Source organism: Pteropus alecto, unplaced genomic scaffold, assembly GCF_000325575.1.
Source record: "Pteropus alecto unplaced genomic scaffold, ASM32557v1 scaffold146, whole genome shotgun sequence".
In the NCBI taxonomy this organism is placed as follows: Eukaryota; Metazoa; Chordata; class Mammalia; order Chiroptera; family Pteropodidae; genus Pteropus; species Pteropus alecto.
In genome coordinates, this window is record NW_006442107.1 from 7,555,895 (window position 1) to 7,564,393 (window position 8,499).

Genomic DNA, 8,499 nt, shown 5'->3' on the forward strand with positions numbered 1-8,499 from the left:
TTTTTGAGATTTTCTTTTAAAAATATTTTCCTATTCCTAGGTTACAAAGTTGTTCATATTTTCTTATTATAACTTGATAGTTTCACTTTTCACAAGTAGGCTTTTAATTTATCTGTGGTCCACCTTTGAATATGATGTTAGATTCCTAGTTATTTTTACATATGTAGTGAGCCAGGTTTCTCCCATCACCACCTAATGAACAGTCTCCCCCTTACTCATTATTTATGGCATCCTTCTTATGGTATGTTTATGTGTGTGTGTGTGTGTGTGTGTGTGTATTTGTATAAAATTTCAGATATATACCGCATTGGTGAAACATTTATATAGTTTATTAAGTGACCCCCCCAATTACTCTAGCACCCATCTGACTCTACACAGAGCCATTACAATGCTATTGACTATATTCTCTAAGCTGTACTCTATGTCCCCATGACTATTTTATAACTACTAATTTGTACTTCATTTCTTTTCATTTGCATGAGTGAAATCATTTGGTATTTATCTTTCTCTGTCTGACTTATTTCACTCAGCATAATACCCTCTAGGTCCATCCATGTCATTGCAAATGGTAGGATTTCATTTTTTTTATGGCTGAGCAATAGTCCATTGTTTATATGAACCATAAATTCTTTATCCAGTTGTCTATCAATGAGCATTTAGGTTGCTTCCATATCTTGGCTATTGTGAATAGCATGGCTGTGAACCTAGGGAATGCATAGATCTTTAAGAATTAGTGTTTTGGTTTTCTTTGAATAAATATACAGAAGTGCAATTATGGGTCAAAAGGTAGTTTTATTTATTTATTTATTATTTTGAGAAACCTCCAAACTGTTTTCCATAGTGGCTGTACCGTTTTGTAATCCTACTAACATTGTACGAGAGGTCCCTTTCCTCCACATTTTTGCCAACACTTGTTTTTTGATTTATTGGTGATAGTCATTCTGACAGGTGAGAGGCAATATCTCATCATGGTTTTAAGTTGCATTTTTTTGATGATTAGTGACTTTGAGCATCTTTTCAGATATCTTTTGGCCATCTGTATTTCCTCTTTGGAGAAATACCTATTCAGATTTTCTGCCCAGTTTTAAGTTTTTTTTTTTGTTTTTTTTTGTTTTTGAGTTGTATGAGTTCTTCATAAATTTTGGATATCAACCCCTTATCATATTTATCATAAGAGACTATCTTCTATTTAGATTTTCTTTTCATCTTATTGATGGTTTCTTTTGCTGTGCAAACCCTTTTTAGTTTGATATAGTCCCATTTGTTTGTTTTTTTCTTCTGATGCCTTTGCCCAAAGAGATCTATCAGAAAAAATATTACTAATAGCAATATCAGAGAGTTTACTGCCTATATTTTCTTCTAAATGTTTTATGGTTTTGGGTCTTACATTTAAGTCTTTAATCCATTTTGAGTTTATTCTTGTATATGGTGTAAGAAGGTAGTCCCATTTCATTTTTAGCATGTATCTGTCTAGTTTTCCCTATACTATCGTTGAAGAGACCATCTTTACTTGTATATTCTTACCTCCTGTCATAGATTAAGTGAGTGTATAGGCATGGATTTATTTCTGGGCTCTCTATTCTCTTCCATTTCTCAATGTATCTGTTTTTATACCAGTACCATGCTGCTTTGATTACTTTAACCTTGTAGTATTATTTGATATCAGGTTGTATAATACCTCCTATTTTGTTCTTCTTTCTCAAGATTACTGTGGCTATTTAGAATCTTTTATAATTCTGTATAAACGTTTAGATTATTTGTTCTAATTCTCTGAAAAATGCTATTGGCATTTTGATAGGAATTGCAATAAATCTATAGACTGCTTTGGGTAGTATATCCATTTTAACGATATAGATTCTTCATACCCATGAGCATGGCATATGCTTTCATATATTGGTATTTTCTTCAATTTTTTTTCAATGACATAATTCTGTGAGAACAAGTCTTTTACCTCCTTGGGTAATTTGATTCCCAGGTATTTTATTGTTTTTGATGCAATTGTAAAATGGAATTGTTTTTTAATTTATCTTTTTGATAGTTGATCTTTGGTATATACAACTGACTTCTGAATGTTAATTTTGTATCCTGCTACTTTATTGAATTCATTTATCTGTTCTAACAGTTTTTTGGTGGCATCTTTAGGATTCTCTCTATATAGTATCATCTCGTCTGCATATAATGACAGTTTTACTTCTTCTTTTCCAATTCGGATGACTTTTATTTCTCTTTCTTGTCTGATTGCTGTAGCAAGGACTTCCAATACTATGTTGAATAGAAGTGGTGAAAGTGGTCATCCTTGTCTTATTCTTGATCTTAAGGAAAATGCTTTTAGCTTTGCCCCATTGAGTATGATGTTAGCTGTAGGTCTGTGATATATAGCCTTTATTATGTTGAAGTATGTTCTCTGTATTCCCACTTTGTTGAGAGTTTTTATCATAAATAGATATTGGATATTGTTGATTGCTTTTTCTGCCTCTTTTGATATGATCATATAATTTTTATCTTTCAACTTGTTTATGTGGTATATCATATTGATTTGCAGATATTAAACCAAACTTGCATCCCAGGAATAAATCCAACTTAATCATGGTGTATGATATTTTTAATATATTGCTGAATTTGGTTTGCTAATATTTTGTTGAGAATTTGCATCAATGTTCATTAGGATATTGGCCTATAGTTTTCTTTTTTTGTAATGTCTTTGGTTTCTGAATCAGGGTAATGGTGGCCTCATAAAAAAATTTGGCATCCTTCCCGTCTCTTGAACTTTTTGGAATAGTTTAAGAAGAATAGGTGTTAATTCTCCTTTGAATTTTTGGTAAAGTTCATCTATAAAGTCATCTGGTCCAAGACTTTTGGGTTTTGGATGTTTTTTGATTATTGATTTGATTTTGTTGGTGGTAATCAGTTGGTTCAGATTTTCTGTTTCTTCCTGAATGAGTTTTGGAAGATTGTATGTTTCTAGAAATGTATCCATTTCTTCCAGATTGTCCAATTTGTTGGCATATAATTGCTCGTAGTATTTTCTTACAATCCTTTGAGTTTCTGTGGGGTTCATAGTTACTTCTCTTTGACTTCTGATTTTATTTATATGGTTCCTCCCTCTTTTTTTTCTTGATGAGTTTGGTTAAAGGTTTACCAATTTTGTTTATCTTTTCAAAGAACCAGCTCTTGGTTTCATTGATTTTTTTTGTATTTTTTTTCTAGACTCTATTTTGTTTATTTCCGCTCTGATTTTTATTATTTCCTTCCTTCTACTCACTTTGGGTTTTGTTTGCTGTTCTCTTTCTAGTTCTTTTAAGTGTAAGGTTAGGTTATTTGAAATTTTTCTTGTTTCTCTAGGTAGGCCTGTATTACTATAAATTTTCCTCTTAGGACCGTTTTCTCTGTGTCCTGTAGATCTTGAGTTGTTGTGTTTTCATTTTCATTTGTCTCTAGGTATCTTTTGATATATTCCTTGATCTCATTGTTAACCCATTCTTTGTTTAATAGCATATTATTTAGCTTGCATGTATTTGTTTATTTTCCAGTTTTTTTGTTGTTGTTGATTTCTAGTTTCATACCATTGTGGTCAGAAAAGACGCTTGATATGATTTCAGTTTTCTTAAATTTTTTGAGATTTGTTTTGTGGCCTAACATGTGGTCTATCCCAGAAAATGTTCCATGTGCACTTGAGAAGAATATATATTCTGCTGCTTTGGGGTGAAACGCTCTGAAAATATCAATTAAGTCCACCTGGCCTAGTATGATATTTAAGGCTTCTGTTTCCTTATTGATTTTCTGTCTGGAAGATATGTGCATTGGTGTCGAAGTCTCCTACTATGGTATCATAGTCTCCTACTATGAGTGTATTACTGTTACTCTCTCCCTTTATGTTGATCAATAATTGCTTTGTTTATGTTGGTGCTCCTGTGTTGGGTGTGTATATGTTTACTAGAGTTAAGTCTTCTTGTTGTATCGATCCCTTTATCATTATATAATGCCTTTCTTTATGTCTCTTATAGCCTTTGTTTTAAAGTCTGTTTTGTCTGATATGAGTTTTGTTACCCTTGCTTTAAAAAAAAATTCCATTTGGTGTGGGTCTGTTTGGATTCTTCTTGTTTGGGACTCTTTGTGCTTCCTGGACTTGTATGTTTAATTCCTTTGGCAGGTTAGGAAAGTTTCTGTCATTATTTCTTCAAAAAGTTTCTCAATCCCTTGCTCTCTCTCTCTTCTCCTTCTGATACCCCTATGATACAGATGTTGGTACACTTGACATTGTCTCAGAGGTCTCTTAAACGTTCTTCATCTTTTTTGATTCCTTTTTCTTTTTGCTGCTATGATTGGGTGTTTTCTGCTACCTTGTCTTCTAATTAGCTGGTTTGATCCACTGCTTCTTCTAATCTGTTGATTCCTTCTAGTGTATTCTTCATTTAAGTTATTGCATTCTTCATTTCTGACCTTTTTTATAGTTTCTGTCTCCTTTTTAATGCTTACTATCTCTCTTTGAAGTTCTCACTGCGATCATCTATTCTCCCCTTAAGTTCATTGAGCATCCTATAACAGTCATGTGTGCGGAGGGCCACTGCTTGCAATGAATGCATGGCCCAGGGAAGGGGCAGGGCGGGACCAGCTGCCTGGCAATGGGTCTGCTGCAGAGAATTTGTTGGTTGGGTGGAACGGGGTGTCAGGGAGACATAGGGCGGGGCAGACCAATCTCATGAGGCCAATGCCGCTTTAGAATTGGCCCTTCGGTGGGAGGGGTCAACACAGGCAAGATGGCAGCCATCTGCAGACGGCCCCAGAGCGGGGGCCCAACAAAGGAGCAATGGCAGCTATGCCGTCAGTATTCACCCTGGCACCACACCTCAGTCTTTCTCCACATGTCTATTGTCTCTCCCAAGCTGCTGACTGCGGGCGCCCACGGTGAATGTCTGCGAGCGAGTGAGTCTGTGCGCGGGCCCTTTAAGGGGATGTCTGGGTTTTCAGGTTCCTTCCATCTCACCTGATTCTAGTAGCCAGAATCCCAAATAACTTTTATGGTCAAATGTCATGGGACCTACTGGAACTCGAGTCCTGGGCTGGAGAGCCCCTGTACCCGGCTAGGGCCCCTCTCTCCTTCAGGGGGCCTGTGCAGCTGCACTCCCCCTACCATGCTCAACTGCCACATGTGGATGTGGGACCAGCCCACTTCACATCTTCACGCCTCCTACTGGTCTCCATGTAGCTTTTTCTTTATTTCCTTAGATGTATGTGTTATGATCAGCTGGACTTAAGGTGGTTCTCCATGTTGTCTGTTTTATAATTTGATTGTAATTTTAACGCGATCCTGGGTGGAAGTGAATTCCATTTTCACCTACTCTACCATCTTGACCCCTCCTTATGATATATTACGTCTCTGTATATGCAGGAATCTGTTTCTTGGCTCTCTATTGATCTATTTATCTGTTCTTGACCTCTAAATGCACTGCTTTTATTATTATGGCTTTGTGGTATGTATTAATATATATTACAGGGCAAATCCCCATTCTTTAATTTTATTTTGAAAGGTTGATTTAGTCAGTCCTGAACTAAGGGGGCAACACAGAGGATTGGAGAGGTAATAAGTGGTAGATGAACACAATAGAAGCAATAGATTAGGTGCAAAGTGTCATGAATGGATTTTAAAAACTGTAATGAGAAGAAATCAAGAAACTAAATGAGATATGTAATTTAATAAAAAATTATTTTTAATAAAAATAAAAATACATCTATTTATGTAAAATATACCTAATTTTAAGAATATATAAAAACAAAAAAAATCAACTCATTAAACACATTAGAATAGTTATCTTTGATGGGAGAGTAGTGGTTGTGGATTTTGAAAAGAAAATATATAAAAATCGCATAAAATAAAAATGGATTTATAATGGAGCAGGCCACATTTGAGGTAATAGTGTAATGATAAGTTGGGGGAAAAAATGCCATAAATTACCTAACTTTTCAGATTGGAACCAGGGAGAAAGTTAGTTTTCATATAGTATGTGTTTTTGGTGGATGATTAAAACGAAAACTCAGGTCAGATGTGGGTTCATCTCTGTAAATCGATTTCTGTCAACTAGCACATTAGGGAGCAGAAGTTAGAAATCTCACCAGGAGGAGCTAGAATTATTTGATCTTATCTTTTATGAGATATTGATATTACTTGGGACCAGTTAGTAGAGAACTCTGTCCCAGAAAGCTCCTGTCCTGGACTATGGGAGGCCCTAAGTATAAACATGCCCAGATCCCTGCCTGAGTCACTCAGCACTTCACCCTGCTTCAAAGAAAAGAGCACTTTGTCCAGGAGTGCAGTGCCCTGACCAAGAGCTAAAAGCATCCTCCTTTCTAATTGTCAATTATCTCTACACTCCAAGATAAACATTTCTCTTTTAACATCAGACCAGCCTGGAAGGTTCATTTAGGACAGGGCTATTTGAAGGGCTGGAGGAGAATAGAGAAAGCAAAGAGACGAAGTTTAAAAACATGACACATAGTCTGCTTCTTCTGATATGTCTCATATACAGTCCTAATTAGAGAATGGCAATGCATTAGCCTGAACCTTTAGGGAAGGAGGAGGTAGGTTACACAAGGAAATAAATCTCCGTTTTCAAAAACTTCTGTGTGGATAGGAAGTTACTTCTAAGAGGGATTTTTTTTTCCCCCAACAAAGCCCTATTTATTTGTTAGTAGACCAGAATCTCTTTCTTTCTTTCCTTCCGCCCGCCCTTCCTTCCTTCCTTCCTTCCTTCCTTCCTTCCTTCCTTCCTTCCTTCCTTCCTTCCTTCCTTCCTTCCTTCCTTCCTTCCTTCCTTCCTTCCTTCCTTCCTTCCTTCCTTCCTTCCCTCCTTCCAATCTTCCTTTCATCTATACATATGTATATTTATACATACATATGTATATGTGCATGTGTGTATATGTAGATATATACACACATACACACACTGTGTGTGCACACATGTATACTTTAAAAAGACAATAGTTTTTTTCATTTTTGCTATTACAATAAGACTTAGCTCAGAAACTTTCCAAGTAGAGACCTAATTCTCCAGTTCATTTATGTAATTAATAGGATTGCAATAGACTTGACTTTGTTTGACAGCAAGGCCAGAGATAATTTAATTCAGTACCTCCCTAAACCTGTTGTGCTTCCATGAGTCAAAAGAAGAGGTAAAGAGGATCTAGTAAGAAAGAACAGGAACGTTTATTCCTGAGTAACAAATAAGTAAGGCTAATACTGAAAGACTTTTCCTGAAGTTAATCCTCTAGTGGGTCTCTGCTTCGAAGAATAAAATAAGGTCCCTCGAATTCCTTTTGCTGGTGCTCCCTCCCTCCATTTCCTCCCCTGAGTGACCCTTTCCTTTCCCTTCTCTCCCCTACCTTTCATCTCTCTTCGCCTGGCATACTTAAAATCCAGAAATCCATGTGCTAATTAGTGTGGTTATGATTTGCAATCTGTCCAGTAATACCAGGAAGTGAGACGCAACCTTTTCAAGTTCAGTAGCAACCATCTAATGCAAGTCAAAACAGAGATGTGTTCAGCTAATTTGGTGGAAGGGGATAGTTGGATTTATATATTCAAAGTTCAGTGATGACAGGTCACATTCAAAGGGGACAGTCTCTGTGTTAAAATGTACCAATAAGGTCAGAAACTTTCTAGGCCAAGCAGAAAGAAGAGAAATTGTTTTTGTGGAATGAGCTGTTAAACGTGGAAGCCCAAGAGAATCAGGAAACCTGTTTTCAATCAGACACAAAGATTATTTCTATTTCTTTCCAGCTCTAGCAATGAGACTTTTTAAAAGGATTTGGGGAAGTAGCGAATACTTGGTTGTCCAATTATTAGCCTAGATAGACTGTTAGTTTTGGGATGATATTTTTGTTGGTAAGGGAAGAAAGAAAATATGTGGATTTTTGTTCTTGGAGCCACTGGGTGAATTTTGTTTCCAGCTCTCCAACCCTTTTGGCATGACCCTTTGCCACCAATGCCCAGCTAGCATTCCATATGACTCTTTGGAGTTTGGACTGTTATTTTACCCAACAAATGAGTGTAAATAAGGAGAAAGTTCTTTGCTTATTCTGGCCTAGTGAAGAGAGAAGAACAGATTCCCGTGGCTGGCAAGGACTAATTCTAGGGTTAACACCCAAATGACCATGCCATTAAAAGAAGCAGAATCTTTGACCTTAAAATTCCAGTGACCATTAAGTTTCTGAGCTCTCATAGAGAAACTCATCAGGCTGAATGACTGAATGAAATTATTCCTTTGGTGAATATTTGAGCTATGATTATTCACTAGAAAGAAATGGTTAGAAATATTTTCTGATGTTTCTGAACAATCTATCTATTATTATTAAAGAAGTAGAGCTAATATTAGTTCTTGGTATTGGGTAAGCTGTTGAAATTGTCTGATGGTATCTGCGATGCAGAATTGTTAAGATTAATATATCATGTGTTATGCAGTTAGCACAGAATATGTCCTTAATTATCATTATTTTTAGGCTTCT